The sequence below is a fragment of the Convolutriloba macropyga genome, unplaced genomic scaffold (genome assembly GCF_964194025.1).
Source record: "Convolutriloba macropyga unplaced genomic scaffold, txConMacr16.3 SCAFFOLD_4477, whole genome shotgun sequence".
In the NCBI taxonomy this organism is placed as follows: Eukaryota; Metazoa; Xenacoelomorpha; order Acoela; family Convolutidae; genus Convolutriloba; species Convolutriloba macropyga.
Window position 1 is genome coordinate 2,501 of NW_027451771.1, and position 14,421 is coordinate 16,921.

General features: G+C 44.2%; 1 non-coding gene and 1 pseudogene across 1 annotated transcript in view; both read right to left on the reverse strand.

Moving 5' to 3' along the window:
- The window catches only part of LOC142356947 (large subunit ribosomal RNA), a 3,523-nt gene extending 2,419 nt beyond the window's left edge, over positions 1-1,104 (reverse strand). Inside the window, exon 1 of the ribosomal RNA XR_012761524.1 lies at positions 1-1,104. This exon is cut by the window's left edge and continues 2,419 nt beyond it. This is a non-coding gene — a ribosomal RNA (large subunit ribosomal RNA).
- A 1,683-nt stretch (positions 1,105-2,787) lies between these two features.
- LOC142356946 (5.8S ribosomal RNA) lies at positions 2,788-2,939 on the reverse strand (annotated as a pseudogene).
- Between the last annotated feature and the right edge of the window lie 11,482 nt (positions 2,940-14,421).

The following is a 14,421-nucleotide window of genomic DNA, read 5'->3' on the forward strand; positions in this document are numbered from 1 at the left end:
CGATTTATAGTTTGAGAATAGGTGAAGGAAAAATTTTCCCCCATTCCTCTAATCATTCGCTTTAACCGATGAAATTGCTTTGCGAAGATTTTTCAATCTTGCTCAAGCTTTTGCTATCCTGAGGGAAACTTCGGAGGAAACCAGCTACTAGATGGTTCGATTAGTCTTTCGCCCCTATGCTCAGGTCAGACGATCGATTTGCACGTCAGAACCGCTTCGGGCTTCCACCATGGTTTCCCGTGGCTTCGCCCTGCCCAAGCATAGATCACCATCTTTCGGGTCGTGTGCTACTTGCTCTGGATCAGTCATGCAATAAGAGCAAAACCGTCCGTGGTTGCGGGACACCGAATCGGCGCCCTCACCACACAAAGTAGTGCAATTCATAAAAATTACACTGTTCACTTTCATTTCGCGTGTGCGCTTTCAATGAGCGACAACACTTGCAAGCAACTCACACTCCTTGGTCCGTGTTTCAAGACGGGCTGTAGAGAGCATTGAATAGGAAGTTGAGGTCAGACAGGCAATCAAGATCAATTTATCTCATTTTGTTTAGAATCAACAAGAAGAATTCCGAGGAAAACTTCTGCTCGATTCATTAACAAGATTTGCCAAAAGACGACAACTACACTACTCGGTAGCCGAGAATATAATATCAAGGCATTGAGTATGGTAACGCTCACTCCAGTTCCCCTTCAACAGTTTCACGTACTTTTCACTCTCTCTTCAGAGTGCTTTTCAACTTTCCCTCACGGTACTTGTTTACTATCGGTCTCGCTTTATAATTAGCTTTTGGAGAGACATATCTCCAGCTTCGAGTTGCACTTTCAAACAACTCTACTCATAGGAATGAGCCATTATGACTGGTATCGAAAATGACCTTTACAGGATTTTCACCTTCTTTGATGCTACTTTCCAGTAGACATCAGGACAAATTCACCAGTCTAGCATCAAACCATACCGGACACCGAGAAATGTTGCCATTTCTCTTCCCGATGAGCTTTTCCCTGTTCATTCGCCATTACTAAGGGATTCTCAGTTGATTTCTTTTCCTCCCCTTACTGATATGCTTAAGTTAAGGGGGTTCTCTCGCCCAATTCAGGTTATGTAGTTGATTGTCTCTTAATTGGTTCACTGACCAATATGAGACAGAAACCGATTCAGCAGTTTTGTTCGCTACTACTATCAAACACAGGTCGAAGTTTCCATTCAGTCATTAATTCCAACTTTCAAATGTTGTTGTTTCAGCTTTCGCTTACTAGAAGCAACATAATACTCGCTGCAATACAGACCTCGGGAAACCCTCACCGTGAATAAGGTTCACTCACATATTTCACTACATTTTGCGTGGGATTGGAGATGAGGCTACTCGTTCTTGCTCAGTACTAGGCTGAAAATTAACGAAACTTCGTTACAAACGTTCACATGTTGATGTTTCCGCTTTCGCGTACTCGAAACAACATAATACTAGTCTTTGTAATTTAGTTTCATAATTTCAACTGTTCTCATGCAGAATTTTTGCTCATTCTTATCCCAAATTTTGACCTGGCTACTAGTTACACTCCTTGTACTTATTGCAAAATGACCACAAATTTCAACAGCTTTCACATGTTGCTGTTTCGGCTTTCGCTTACTACAGTCAACATAATACTCGTTGCAAAATAAGTGCTCGGCATCTGCAATTTTCCAAAGACGAAGTTTCGCCAGTTCAATTTTCGCTCGCCAATTATGGCTACTAATTCACACGGTACTGAGCTCAACAACATTAAATTTGTTCAGCAAGACTTTCACATGTTGATGTTTTGGCTTTCGCCTACTAGAAGCAACATAATACTCGTCTTGTTAGCTCATTCAATGAGAATAGCTTTTCCCGTTGAGAATTTTTGCCTTCAATTGGCGTTGTAGTGAGTTTGGCTACTCAGATCACCAAATACTTGTGACAATTCGAACCAGAAATGTTTTCAATTTTCACATGCTGATGTTTCGGATTCAACCTACTAGAAGCAGCATAATACTTGTATTCAACAATTTCTGTATCAAATCCCAGTTTTCTCTGGTGCATCTTTGCCAAACTATTCCAAACTGCCTGAGTCTGAATACCAATTACAGGTACTAGTAAATGCACGTTACTAAGGACTATATAGTTCTAGGTTACTGTACACAACGACGTTCACATGTTGATGTTTCAGCTGCCGCTTACTAGAAACAACATAATACTTATCGTGCATACCTTTCCATAACTTGTCCTTTTCAGATGCATTAGTTTCCCTTTGTCTTGGCTTCTACAGTCAGACTGGCTACTAGTAACAGCACAGTACTAATCACATATCGTTCTACAGTTTGCAGACAACTTTCACATGTTGATGTTTCAGCTTTCGCCTACTAGAAACAACATAATACTCGCTGTATACATTTGTAGTTCTCTATGTAACTTTCATGTGAAGAAGTTTCGCCAGTCTTTTTGACTGTCTCAAATCTGAGTCATGCTTAGGCTACTAGTTGCTTCATAGTACTTATCGCCTCGAGATCATTGAACAAAACTTGATTTTCACATGTTGCTGTTTCAGCTTCCGCTTACTAGAAACAACATAATACTAGTCTCATTAAGTTCCGTCTCTTTGCAATTTTCTTATGAAGAAAATTCGCCATCACAATGACTCCAGCAGTTCTTGATCAAGGAATGCAATCATTGATCAGAATGCTATTATTTGAATCGGTTCTGCTTTAAGTGTTCCAATTTTATTGGAAGCACCAACAATAGAACATCAATGTGTTCAATCGAGAGTTATATAACCCTGAATCGGACGCAGTCAACAGCCGAAGCCGAGACCGCCTTTTGCGTTAGAGAGGTCGGTAAACAAATCTTGCGATTCATACCGAATTAACACATATAGCTGTGCTCCTCTTCGTAAAGCGAGCCAAGTGATCCCCTGTTGAAGGATGTATTTGGACCAATCTAGTAGCATTTGGTTTCCAACAAGCTCTCCCAAGTTAGCTTACTTATTGGGCTTTTCAACCAATTCGGTTGGCTACAAGCATCATCAAAGTACTAGCCACAGTTTGATCGCAAAATTCTACGACTTTCACATGTTGATGTTTCGGCTTGCGCTTAGCCTACTATAAGCAACATAATACTAGTCATATCATAGAGCGTGATCAGCTTGTGACGTTCTCATGATGAAGTTTCACCAACAGTGTCTCACTTCGAGCTTAAATCCAGCTACTAGTAACTACACAGTACTGACTGCAACGATAACTTTTATCTATACCTTTCACATGCTGCGCTTTCGGCCAGGGCCTACTAACGTCAACATAATACTCGATATAAACTTTTGTTCATGATGCAGCTTCCCCATGCAGAAGTTTCGCCTTCAAATGCTCTCTTGGCCATATGACGTAAGAAAAGGTTACTAGTAACATCACAGTACTAGCCACAGTTTGATTGCAAAATTCTACGACTTTCACATGTTGATGTTTCGGCTTGCGCTTAGCCTACTAGAAGCAACATAATACTAGTCATATCATAGAGCGTGATCAGCTTGTGACGTTCTCATGATGAAGTTTCACCAACAGTGTCTCATTTCGAGCTTAAATCCAGCTACTAGTAACTACACAGTACTGACTGCAACGCTAACTTTTATCTATACCTTTCACATGCTGCGCTTTCGGCCAGGGCCTACTAACGTCAACATAATACTCGATATAAACTTTTGTTCATGATGCAGCTTCCCCATGCAGAAGTTTCGCCTTCAAATGCTCTCTTGGCCATATGACGTAACACAAGGTTACTAGTAACATCACAGTACTAGCCACAATTTGATCGCAAAATTCTACGACTTTCACATGTTGATGTTTCGGCTTGCGCTTAGCCTACTATAAGCAACATAATACTAGTCATATCATAGAGCGTGATCAGCTTGTGACGTTCTCATGATGAAGTTTCACCAACAGTGTCTCACTTCGAGCTTAAATCCAGCTACTAGTAACTACACAGTACTGACTGCAACGATAACTTTTATCTATACCTTTCACATGCTGCGCTTTCGGCCAGGGCCTACTAACGTCAACATAATACTCGATATAAACTTTTGTTCATGATGCAGCTTCCCCATGCAGAAGTTTCGCCTTCAAATGCTCTCTTGGCCATATGACGTAAGAAAAGGTTACTAGTAACATCACAGTACTAGCCACAGTTTGATTGCAAAATTCTACGACTTTCACATGTTGATGTTTCGGCTTGCGCTTAGCCTACTAGAAGCAACATAATACTAGTCATATCATAGAGCGTGATCAGCTTGTGACGTTCTCATGATGAAGTTTCACCAACAGTGTCTCATTTCGAGCTTAAATCCAGCTACTAGTAACTACACAGTACTGACTGCAACGCTAACTTTTATCTATACCTTTCACATGCTGCGCTTTCGGCCAGGGCCTACTAACGTCAACATAATACTCGATATAAACTTTTGTTCATGATGCAGCTTCCCCATGCAGAAGTTTCGCCTTCAAATGCTCTCTTGGCCATATGACGTAACACAAGGTTACTAGTAACATCACAGTACTAGCCACAATTTGATCGCAAAATTCTACGACTTTCACATGTTGATGTTTCGGCTTGCGCTTAGCCTACTAGAAGCAACATAATACTAGTCATATCATGGAGCGTGATCAGCTTGTGACGTTCTCATGATGAAGTTTCACCAACAGTGTCTCATTTCGAGCTTAAATCCAGCTACTAGTAACTACACAGTACTGACTGCAACGATAACTTTTATCTATACCTTTCACATGCTGCGCTTTCGGCCAGGGCCTACTAATGTCAACATAATACTCGATATAAACTTTTGTTCATGATGCAGCTTCCCCATGCAGAAGTTTCGCCTTCAAATGCTCTCTTGGCCATATGACGTAACACAAGGTTACTAGTAACATCACAGTACTAGCCACAATTTGATCGCAAAATTCTACGACTTTCACATGTTGATGTTTCGGCTTGCGCTTAGCCTACTAGAAGCAACATAATACTAGTCATATCATAGAGCTTGATCAGCTTGTGACATTCTCATGATGAAGTTTCACCAACAGTGTCTCATTTTGAGCTTAAATCCAGCTACTAGTAACTACACAGTACTGACTGCAACAATAACTTTTATCTATACCTTTCACATGCTGCGTTTTCGGCCAAGGCCTACTAACGTCAACATAATACTCGATATAAAATTTTGATCATGATGCAGCTTTCCCATGCAGAAGTTTCGCCTTCAAATGCTCTCTTGGCCATATGACGGAACACCAGGTTACTAGTAACATCACAGTACTAGCCACAGTTTGATTGCAAAATTCTACGACTTTCACATGTTGATGTTTCGGCTTGCGCTTAGCCTACTAGAAGCAACATAATACTAGTCATATCATAGAGCGTGATCAGCTTGTGACGTTCTCATGATGAAGTTTCACCAATAGTGTTTCATTCGAATTGGTTCTGCTTTAAGCTCTCCAATTGTTTTGGATGAACCAGTTTTGCCCTTCGAAGCCACTTTTGTGAGCTTTTGTGGGTCTTTACCAAGAGGATATACCTCAAGGCCTCTTTCAATTCCTTTAAGTTCTTTCAACTCCTTTACAGTTTCTAGGTTCACATAGCTGCAAACCTTATTTCTAGTTTTAAGTCTGGCCAACTTGGGGAGAGTTGGTGCAGACCGTGACCAATTCTAGTAGGATGCCACAACAAGAATGTGATCAACTTAGCTTGTCGATGAACCTGCCCCACATTCAAACAACTCTATCGCCTTTTCCTCGTATAGTTATATGCGAGGGCCTCTCATAGAGAGCGCTGTTAGCAACCTTTTCCACATAGACGATAAAGTTGTGAGTGTTTTGCACATGGCTGTTGTCATCACCACGTGACGAGTCAACTCAGCTTGACTCTCTACACTCCGACAAGCTTTGCACATACGCCTTTAGTTCAGTATGTGTCTTTAATCTGACTCCGGTGCCTCAAGCCGGAAAAATTGTCAGATTATGATCATTATCGGTTAGTCATCCCGATGCAAGATCGTATCGTACTGTCTTTGTCTACCTCCAGATTCCGAAGAACAGGAGGAGACTCTCCCAGACCTACATATCTGGGAGAATGTTCAGAGGGCGAGAAGCTGTGGATTACTCTCCCCTAAGAACTGACTAAACTTTACCCTCGTCCAAGGTAAGTTTATTTTAGCTAGCCTTCTATGTAAAGGATCTGAGGCTAAGCTGTGTTTTTTCGAGCCTTTGGCTCGGAGCAAGTTCAGTGGGCGCCCCGAGTAGCTCAACTCTTTCCCACTGAACAGCGCAACGCTCTGTCACTCGCTGGGATTTTTGCGTGTCGGTTCTAACCACGCGACTTGTGGACCTTTTTAGGCCTTTCTCATTCACAAGTCTATAGCTGGGCTTCTATAACCCAGCTTCTGAGATCTAGATAGCTGCAGTTCTGCTAGGCTGCTTTTGCTAACTAGTCTCCCTTTAAGCAGTCCCTTGCCATGACTGCTGAACTATGTATCCACACAAGTAGTTTTTGAGCTCGATACATAATTCGAGATTGGTTGCCAAGCAATCTCTAGCGACAGAGCGTCATGCGCACTACAGACATGGCCTCTACCAGCAGCCATGCCCGAAGGAATCAATCACTGATCCTTCCGCAGGTTCCCCTACGGAAACCTTGTTACGACTTTTACTTCCTCTAGACAATTAAGCTCGATCCGCTTCATCCCGTTGCCGGAGACCGAAGTCCCAACAGTAGGAATTTGCAATTCTTGCTTAACTATCCAATCAGTAGTAGCGACGGGCGGTGTGTACAAAGGGCAGGGACGTAATCCCTATGAGTTGTTGACTCATAAGTACCAGGAATTCCTGGTTCACGTCTGCAAGTTACAACAGACGATCCCCTTGAAGCGCTGTACTTTTCTCTGATTGCCCAGTCCATTTCGGACCAAGGGCTGAGTACTCAATCTAAAAGTACACAGTGTAGCGCGCGTGCAGTCCAGAACATCTAAGGGCATCACAGACCTGTTATAGCCTCACTTCATCTGCGGTATTTAATTCCGCATAGTTCCTCTAAGAAGTGTTTGAATTCACATATAGTGAATTTCATTATTTAGATGGAGAAGATCTCGTTCGTTATCGGAATTAACCAGACAGATCACTCCACTAACTAAGAACGGCCATGCACCACCGCCCATATAATCATGAAAGATATTCAATCTGTCAATCCTTAAGATGTCTGGACCGGGTGAGTTTTCCCGTGTTGAGTCAAATTAAGCCGCAGGCTCCACTCCTGGTGGTGCCCTTCCGTCAATTCCTTTAAGTTTCGATTTTGCAACCATACTTCCCCCGGAACCAATAAACTTTGGTTTCCCGGTTAATCTCTTGCCAAGTCAAGATCGACTTTGACAAATTGTAGGTTGGTATAGTTTATGGTCAGAATTACGAGGGTATCTAATCCTCTTCAATACTCTGACTTTCGTTCTTGATTAATGAAAACATTCTTGGCAAATGCTTTCGCAGTAGTTTGTCTTGCCACGATCCAAGAATTTCACCTCTAACGTAGCAATACAAATGCCCCCGTCTGTTCCTTTCAATCATTACCGCACTCAGCCAACCGGCATCAATCGAGTAGCGGGTCATTCTCCATTATTCCATGCTTTATTATTCGATCCCAAAGGATGCTTTGAACACTCTAATTTTCTCAGGGTGAAAACACCGTTTCCACAGTTCGTCACATTTAAGTGCAAACTATTTCTTCGATGCGAAGGATGAGCGGAACGAGTCAACAGATTTAACTGAAGACCATGTTGCCGTTCTACTCAAACAGATCCAACTATGAGCTTTTTAAACGCAGCAACTATTGCATACGCTTGTAGAGGCTGGTATTACCGCGGCTGCTGGCACCAGACTTGCCCTCTACTCGTTCATCAATGGAGCTTTTAAGTCCATTCCATTCTGATTACAAACCATAAAGGTTCATATCATTATTTCTAGTCACTACCTCCTCGTGCGGAGAGTGGGTAATTTGCGTGCCTGCTGCCTTCCTTGGATGTGGTAGCCGTTTCTAAGGCTCCCTCTCCGGAATCGAACCCTGATTCCCCGTTACCCGTCACAACCATGGTAGTCCGTTACACTACCATCATAGGTTGATAGGTCAGAAATTCGGAAGTTCCGTCCCCAAGCCGAAGCTATCTGGGATCTTTCAGTTACTAGGACTCATCACGGGATGTGTCTGTACTTAGCAAATCACCCGGTGTAGTCTTGTAAAAGTCTCCGACAGTGTCGGACAATCAGCATGCATTAGCTGCAGGGTTACCGCAGTTATTCATTTAGCTTGCAAATCAACTAATAGATAGTAACTGATTTAATGAGCCATTCGCGGTTCCACTTTTTCAAGCTTCGCTTGCACATGCATGGCTTAGTCTTTCAGACAAGCATATGGCAACTGACAGGATCAATCAGTTTAATTGTACTTTGAACAATCTTTCGATTTGTTCGAATTTAGAAAGACATAGCCTTGCGGCCTCGTCAATCTTGCTTTGAGCTTTTTAAATCACGAAGAGTTTCAATGCATGCTTTGGCATGGCTACTAGTTACTACACAGTACTCTACACACTTAGAGTTACCCACGATTACACATTTCACATGCTGATGTTTCGGCTCGCGCGTACTAGAAACAGCATAATACTATGTGTACTGGTAGATAGCGCTCTGTGAGCATTTCCCATGAGCAGGTTTTGCCCTCCAAATCTCTGTTCTACTGTTACCAATACCGGCTAACAACTGTATCATACTAGGGAGAATTGACTCATGATTTAAAAACCAGATGTTCACATGTCGATGTTTCGGCTCTCGCCTACTAGAAACAACATAATACTAGTCTGTTAAAAATCTCAATCACGCCGCCTCTTCAGATACAGAAGTTTTACCTTTTATTGGTTAGAGAACAGCTTTCCAGCTGTCGACATGGTTACTAGTAACAACACCGTACTCAACACAAAAACTTTTCAACTTCACAACTTTCACATGCTGATGTTTCTGCTTTCGCATACTAGAAACAGCATAATACTTATTGTTTTGTCAAGTAATTTGTGTGTCTTTCCCATGTGAAGTTTCACCGGTCAACAATGTTTCCCTGACCAATTACGGCTACTAGTAGCTGTATAATACTAGGGAAAATGATTGAGGATTTAATATCAGATTTTCACATGTTGATGTTTCGGCTTTCGCCTACTAGAAACAACATAATACTAGTCTGCTAAGAAATCTCGCTCAAATTGCCTTTTCACATACAGAAGTTTCACCTTCTATTGGTTAGAGAACAGTTCTCAGCTGTCGACATGGTTACTAGTAACAACATCGTACTCAACACAAAAATTCTTCAACTTCACAACTTTCACATGCTGATGTTTCTGCTTTCGCGTACTAGAAACAGCATAATACTAGTCTGCTAATAAATCTCGCTCAAATTGCCTTTTCACATACAGAAGTTTCACCTCTTCTTGGTCACTGTACAGATGATGCTGTCTGTTCTTTATTTGGTTCTGCTTATTATAAGGAGGGGCATCACTCCTTCCTCCTTGGTTTGCATGCATTAAGCCTGCTTTGTGAAAAGCGTATCTTTCTAGCTTTTCTTCGCCTTACTCGAGTAGGACGATACAATCCAGACATTAGTCAGTCTTGGTGTAAAGTCACTGAGTATTATTCGGTTCTGCTTTATTCAGCAATATGCTGTATAATTGTTGTAATTTGCGAACATATTTGTTCTCAGTTCCGAACTACTAGCGACGACAGATTACCAGCGGTCATGAGCCATCAAGGTAGTTCTTTGGTGCATCAAGTAGAGAGGTGCCATCAAACAACACTTCCCTAATAATGCTACACACATAGAATTTGCTACAGTGCAGCTTTTTACTTTGCAAAATTTGCGCACAAATTTTGCATAGAATAAATGTTTTATCAAGATTTTTAGATCCCCTCCCTTGAGAGAACGTTACTCCTTTAAGTGAACACCCCGCGGCGTCCTGTTGTTATTGCTTATAACCATTTCGCAAGCCGGAGGCATAATGCACTACGCAAGCCGCTACTTTGGCACAGAGGCACCTAGTTTTACACCCGGGACTTCAGGTGGCCCAGTTTTACACCCAGTACAGCGGTGCCAGTTGGTAACCCGGTGGATCCTCGGAGACCAGACATGATCATAGATCAAACCCGATGTATGCTACTCCTGAACGTATAGTATCTCCACTGTGCAATGAAATTATCGTTCGTTTCGGGCCTTCCTATACGTTCAGCAGACAATCGCTAGGAATTCACCTCGTGACCCGTGGTGACCACACTGGATTTCAAGTTTATTGATTTGGACAGACCTGTCATTTATTTTGCTTTTCAGCTTCAGTTCTGCTCGATCTAGCTTGCCTAAGGCTTGATCTCGCTTTGCTCACCCCTGTAGGAGCCTCTACTAGTACCACTCGGAGTAATGGGGAATCCACCAGACCTAATCGATGAATGCCATCAAACAACAAACATCATACCCGGCTTCATCAGGCATATTTTATTACTTCCGAGAGGTACTTTAGTATCAGATCTTTCTCCATGCCTCTTATGAGGACCCGTCAGACCTTTCGGTTTATCGTTTAGCTTCAGTCCTGCTCGATCTAGCTTTCCCAAGGCTCGATCTAGCTCTATTCGCCCCACTAGAGGGCTCTCTAAGACCCCTCGGTCTTAGTGTTAGCTCCGGTACTGCTCGGTCGTGCTTGCTGAAGGCCCGACCCAGCTTTAGTTAGATTCTCGTACTTTCTCTTGGCCTCTCTAGGAGGACCAGACAGACCTCTCGGTCTATCGTTTAGCTTCAGTCCTGCTCGATCTAGCTTGCCCAAGGCTTGATCAAGCTCTATTCGCCCCGCTAGAGGGCTCTCTAAGACCCCTCGGTCTTAGTGTTATCTTCTGTAATGCCTAACCAAGCTTACTACAGGCCTTGGTCAGGTCTTTATCGGTCACCGATTAGTAACAGACCAATCATAGGGCCTTCCACCCTATCCGGGTTGAGGTCTTTAGTCCAGCCATATTTTGACAAGACACCTCTCCCTAATAATGCCCCACACATAGAATTACTGTCCATGCAGTATTTAACTTGTGTTTTTTTCTAAAATTTGATTTTCACTTTTTGGAGGTTCATTTGCTCCTCTGACACTCTTTCAGCTTCAATCTTACTCGATCTAGCTTTCCCAAGGCTCGATCTAGCTCTATTCGCCCCACTAGAGGGCTCTCTAAGACACTTCGGTCTTAGTGTTAGCTCCGGTCTTGCTCAATCGTGCTTGCTGAAGGCGCGATCAAGCTTTAGTTAGCTTCTCGTACTTCCTCTTGGCCTCTCTAGGAGGACCAGACAGACCTCTCGGTCTATCGTTTAGCTTCAGTCCTGCTCGATCTAGCTTTCCCAAGGCTCGATCTAGCTCTATTCGCCCTGCTAGAGGGCTCTCTAAGACCCCTCGGTCTTAGTGTTAGCTCCGGTACAGCTCGGTCGTGCTTGCTGAAGGCCCGATCAAGCTTTAGTTAGATTCTCGTACTTTCTCTTGGCCTCTATAGGAGGACCAGACAGACCTCTCGGTCTATCGTTTAGCTTCAGTCCTGCTTGATCTAGCTTTCCCAAGGCTCGATCTAGCTCTATTCGCCCTGCTAGAGGGCTCTCTAAGACCCCTCGGTCTTAGTGTTAGCTCCGGTACAGCTCGGTCGTGCTTGCTGAAGGCCCGATCAAGCTTTAGTTAGCTTCTCGTACTTTCTCTTGGCCTCTCTAGGAGGACCAGACAGACCTCTCGGTCTATCGTTTAGCTTCAGTCCTGCTCGATCTAGCTTTCCCAAGGCTCGATCTAGATCTATTCGCCCTGCTAGAGGGCTCTCTAAGACCCCTCGGTCTTAGTGTTAGCTCCGGTACAGCTCGGTCGTGCTTGCTGAAGGCCTGATCAAGCTTTAGTTAGCTTCTCGTACTTTCTCTTGGCCTCTCTAGGAGGACCAGACAGACCTTTCGGTCTCTTGCTTAGCTTCAGTCCTGCTCGATCTAGCTTTCCCAAGGCTCGATCTAGCTCTATTCGCCCCGCTAGAGGGCTCTCTAAGACCCCTCGGTCTTAGTGTTAACTCCTGTAATGCCTAACCAAGCTTACTACAGGCCTTGGTCAGGTCTTTATCGGTCACCGATTAGTAACAGACCGATCATGGGGCCTTCCACCCTATCCGGGTTGAGGTCTTTAGTCCAGCCATATTTTGACAAGACACCTCCCCCTAATAATGCCCCACACATAGAAATACTGTCCATGCAGTATTTAACTTGTGTTTTTTCTAAAATTTGATTTTCACTTTTTGGAGGTTCATTTGCTCCTCTGACACTCTTTCAGCTTCAATCTTACTCGATCTAGCTTTCCCAAGGCTCGATCTAGCTCTATTCGCCCCACCAGAGGGCTCTCTAAGACACTTCGGTCTTAGTGTTAGCTCCGGTCTTGCTCAATCGTGCTTGCTGAAGGCGCGATCAAGCTTTAGTTAGCTTCTCGTACTTTCTCTTGGCCTCTCTAGGAGGACCAGACAGACCTCTCGGTCTATCGTTTAGCTTCAGTCCTGCTCGATCTAGCTTTCCCAAGGCTCGATCTAGCTCTATTCGCCCCGCTAGAGGGCTCTCTAAGACCCCTCGGTCTTAGTGTTAGCTCCGGTACAGCTCGGTCGTGCTTGCTGAAGGCCCGATCAAGCTTTAGTTGGCTTCTCGTACTTTCTCTTGGCCTCTCTAGGAGGACCAGACAGACCTCTCGGTCTCTTGCTTAGCTTCAGTCCTGCTCGATCTAGCTTGCCCAAGGCTTGATCAAGCTCTATTCGCCCCGCTAGAGGGCTCTCTAAGACCCCTCGGTCTTAGTGTTAGCTCCGGTACAGCTCGGTCGTGCTTGCTGAAGGCCCGATCAAGCTTTAGTTAGCTTCTCGTTTTTTCTCTTGGCCTCTCTAGGAGGACCAGACAGACCTCTCGGTCTATCGTTTAGCTTCAGTCCTGCTCGATCTAGCTTTCCCAAGGCTCGATCTAGCTCTATTCGCCCCGCTAGAGGGCTCTCTAAGACCCCTCGGTCTTAGTGTTAGCTCCGGTACAGCTCGGTCGTGCTTGCTGAAGGCCCGATCAAGCTTTAGTTGGCTTCTCGTACTTTCTCTTGGCCTCTCTAGGAGGACCAGACAGACCTCTCGGTCTATCCTTTAGCTTCAGTCCTGCTCGATCTAGCTTTCCCAAGGCTCGATCTAGCTCTATTCGCCCCGCTAGAGGGCTCTCTAAGACCCCTCGGTCTTAGTGTTATCTCCTGTAATGCCTAACCAAGCTTACTACAGGCCTTGGTCAGGTCTTTATCGGTCACCGATTAGTAACAGACCGATCATAGGGCCTTCCACCCTATCTGGGTTGAGGTCTTTAGTCCAGCCATATTTTGACAAGACACCTCCCCCTAATAATGCCCCACACATAGAATTACTGTTTATGCAGCTTTTCACTTGTGAAATTTTTAATTTTCGCAATTATTATAGAATAAGTGTTTGCGCAGCTTTTCATAGGTCGAGCTCTAGCTAGCTAGCTCAAGCTAGCTAGCTAGCTCAAGCTCAAGCTATCTAGCTCAAGCTCAAGCCAGCTAGCTCAAGCTCAAGCTAGCTAGCTAGCTCAAGCTCAAGCTAGCTAGCTAGCTCAAGCTCAAGCTAGCTAGCTCAAGCTCAAGCTAGCTAGCTCAAGCTCAAGCTAGCTAGCTAGCTCAAGCTCAAGCTCAAGCTAGCTAGCTCAAGCTCAAGCTCAAGCTAGCTAGCTAGCTCAAGCTCAAGCTAGCTAGCTAGCTCAAGCTCAAGCTAGCTAGCTAGCTCAAGCTCAAGCTAGCTAGCTCAAGCTCAAGCTCAAGCTCAAGCTAGCTAGCTAGCTCAAGCTAGCTAGCTAGCTCAAGCTCAAGCTAGCTAGCTAGCTCAAGTTCAAGCTAGCTAGCTAGCTCAAGCTCAAGCTAGCTAGCTAGCTCAAGCTCAAGCTAGCTAGCTCAAGCTCAAGCTAGCTAGCTCAAGCTCAAGCTAGCTAGCTAGCTCAAGCTCAAGCTCAAGCTAGCTAGCTCAAGCTCAAGCTCAAGCTAGCTAGCTAGCTCAAGCTCAAGCTAGCTAGCTAGCTCAAGCTCAAGCTCAAGCTAGCTAGCTAGCTCAAGTTCAAGCTAGCTAGCTAGCTCAAGCTCAAGCTAGCTAGCTCAAGCTCAAGCTAGCTAGCTCAAGCTCAAGCCAGCTAGCTCAAGCTCAAGCTCAAGCTAGCTAGCTAGCTCAAGCACAAGCTAGCTAGCTAGCTCAATCTCAAGCTAGCTAGCTCAAGCTCAAGCTAGCTAGCTCAAGCTCAAGCTAGCTAGCTAGCTCAAGCTCAAGCTCAAGCTAGCT